The following is a 3,419-nucleotide window of genomic DNA, read 5'->3' on the forward strand; positions in this document are numbered from 1 at the left end:
TGATCTTGGGTGAGTGAGGATCCAGAGAAGAAATGTCCAGGTGAACTTGTGAATTCTGAAAGGTCCAAATGTCCTGAGTGGTCTGGCATAATGGTAACAGCGTTACCATTGGAATGGCAGTGGCTCTTGTGGATCCTGTATGGCAGAAAGTAATAGCCTCTGACCACATCTAGAGAATATATTTAGTTCAGGGTACCAAGGAAGAGGAAGTATTAGAAAGAATGGCCACTAAAAATAAAGGACTGGCCCAGTTCATCCACTTTGATGGCAGGTTTTCATCAGCTATGGTAGAAACAATACCCTAAACCATTCCCCCACTCAAGTTAGGCTAGTTTTTCCTTAAAGATATTGGGGCCATCTTCAAGACTTGGTTAGTTCAGGAGATTAAAAGCTCAGGATATGGACATTACTTGCTCATTGCCCAAGTATAAAACAACCACAAGGAGCTCCAGGTGCTCTCTCTGTTATCTGGCCAGTAGATAGCAATAGGAAACTCAGGAAAGGGAGTTTCCCTCCACCAAATCAAATCAATCCTTATTAAATATCTTTATTCTGCTAACTAAGTAGATATCTTTTTGTAAATTTTGAATGACATACAGTATCTCATTTTGTTCCAATATTGTGCCTAAAACACCAGAGTGTGAGGGCAAACAAAGTAGGATCTTTTACTGTTTTTATTTATACCAAGAAGTATAATGCCTCTGAATAATGTGATTAAGGAGGATCTTTGCCACCCATTGTTAGGCCTGGGAAGATTTGTAGGAAGGTGCACATCTTTTGTTAATGAAGCACTGGTTCTCAAGAGATGTGATGCCCTCTGGCTCTAAAAAGTGTATAAAGACTCTGAGGTGTGGTTTTACTTTGGGGCTTAGTTTTTGAAAGAAAGTTTGTGTGCCAGATGAGAGAATCTGGGAAGTCACTAAGCAGCTCCCAGCTTTGAAAACCCAGATGTTGGTTCTTCTCTCTCTGGTAACTATGGTCAGACAGGTACCTATCTGTTGATTTCTGATATATGTATTGATTATGGTCAGACAGAGGAAGCCATATCTCTTGGTCTTTGATTTCTCTGTATTTTCTCTGAAGTTCAGGGTGCTGATTTCCCTGGACTAGTTGAATGAAATATGTGCTTGATTGAAGGAATGATATATGTGCTTGATTAAAGCAATTGTTAACCCCTCAAAAATTGCCTTTCTTTTTAAAGAAACAGATCAAAGAATCTGTGGTAGCAGGCCCCCCTGTGAATGTTGGGATGCTTACTGATACACAGGGAATTGGACCGAGTTAGATCCTATGTAGAATAACAATGGAGTATTTGAACACTTTAAAGGAAGAGGTGAAATATAAAGATGAATAATTATCAGTCCTGCAAACTGTATTATGACCCAATGAGGTTTGACAAGTCTTCCAATTAATTAGTAATTATAAGTCATTACCAAACTCTATATAAATTCTTCTGCTAATATGCTCTGATTCCTTTTATGGTTATTGAACGGTATTTAATAATAGTTTCATATACACACACATACATAATTGTTAGGCCAAAATTAGCACAAGCAGCAGAAAATTGATTAAACTTTTTTGCATCTTAGCTTCAGAGGCTGTGTTGAGTTTGCCATCATCTGCAAACAGAAAATCACACACCAACACTCCCTCCACTTTTGTCTTGGCTTGTAGGTTTGTCAAGTTGAAGAATTTACCAATGGCCTCATCATTGATTAATGATGGTCTATGGAGAACACTATGGAAGTATTCAGCCCCCTTCTCTAGGATCATATCCTTATCACTAATCAATGCACCTCCATCAGCATTGAGTAGTTGAGATGCACCATAGGTTTTTGACTGATAAATAGCCTTCAGGGCATCATAAAAATGCTTTGGATTGTTCTTATAAGCATAAAACTGAATTACATCTGCCTTCTTACAGAGCCAAGAATCTCTCTAAGCTTTGCTTATACTTTCCTTTTTTTTTTCCGTTGAATTTGGAGTTTTTTTCTAAAAAAGAACAGAATATTTTCATGCAACATATACGTAGTTTTAAATAATCATGACAAGTGGTAGGAAGAGTTAAGGAATGCTGTACTCATAGAATTCCATGAAATATACAAAATGCCCCAATGTTTTGGCTTGTACATAATAAAGAAATACCTTAAATACATTTTCAAAATACTGTAGCAACCACAATGACATGCCTTATGAGGGCATAGGACTGTAATTTAGAAAAAAATCATGCAGGGACTACTCAATTTCTTAAAAATCACTGAGTCAAGACAAAAGCAACATTCATCTTAATATACTGATTTTATACACAATTCTATAGGATACCTTTTCTTAAATCTATCCAACAGCAAAAATTAAGACTGTCTTCCTCTTTTTTGGTAAACAATTGTATGGTAAACCTAGATGACTTTTTTCCCTCCTGGATTTTACCTGGGAGTAGCCTTTTTATTTAAAAAAGGGCAGGTTTGGCACTTTTGTACTGATGTCACTGATGTTAATATTTCTTGGGATCTCAGGAAGATTCATATTCTTTACAGTGCACACTGCCCGGGCTGGAGCTCCTGCCAAGCCAGCCTCAGATTTCTCCAGCATCAATTTGAGTAACAATTTCATTCATGTTGGTCTCCAAAACCATTCCCCCCATCACCATTTCTGCCAGAATATTGTGGACCTTGTCTACATGGAAAATTAAATCCAGTTCACAGACATTTTCAAAACACTTGTCTAGTGTTTCCACAAATACTTGTATTAGGTCTAAAATGCCAAGTTCACTTTCTGAAGAATCCATACAGAAGACAAAATACAATGTGGCATAATATCTGTAAATCAGTTTGTTGTCAGATCCACCTATTAGCAATCCTCCTTCTAGGAAATTACAGACGTTTTCATCTCGTTTAGACACCAAATGGAAAGTTTCCCTGATGATTTGTTGCTGTGTACCTTAACTATAGGGCTGGTAAAATTTGGAGAGCCGGGGTTTCCCGTGGTTGTTGAAGATGACGATCGCCTTGATCATGGTGGAGCCCGTGGCAGGGGAAGGGTCCGGGAGGAGGGAAGGGGTCGCAGGGTGGGTGCTGGATTCCAGGCAGCACTCACAGAGCCAGCACAGCCCTCCTCTTCGGCTTCAAGTCGCTTCCCCTCTATACTTTACTTTTGATGGAATTAAATGCTGCCTTCTCAGAGATGGATGAACTATCCTTCTGGTAAACCCCGTGGAGTTATCATTTTTCATTTAATAGTTTCTGAATTCCCCTATTATTTTCATCAAACTAGTCTGGCAAACTTGGTGTTTGCAAATGTTCTGAAGCAGATGAGCAAATGCAGTGTATATACCAAATCTCTGAAAGCTTCCCACTCCTTTTCTGCTCTAGTTGCCAACTATGTGTTGGCTCAACTTTCCCTCCAAGTTATCAACAAACAGT

At 38.6% G+C, this 3,419-nt stretch overlaps 1 pseudogene; it reads right to left on the reverse strand.

The window, feature by feature from the left end:
* Nucleotides 1–2,263: 2,263 nt before the first annotated feature.
* Nucleotides 2,264–3,013, reverse strand: LOC140503070 (AP-3 complex subunit sigma-1 pseudogene; annotated as a pseudogene).
* Between the last annotated feature and the right edge of the window lie 406 nt (nucleotides 3,014–3,419).

This window comes from Notamacropus eugenii, chromosome 5 (assembly GCF_028372415.1).
Source record: "Notamacropus eugenii isolate mMacEug1 chromosome 5, mMacEug1.pri_v2, whole genome shotgun sequence".
Lineage (NCBI taxonomy): Eukaryota > Metazoa > Chordata > Mammalia > Diprotodontia > Macropodidae > Notamacropus > Notamacropus eugenii.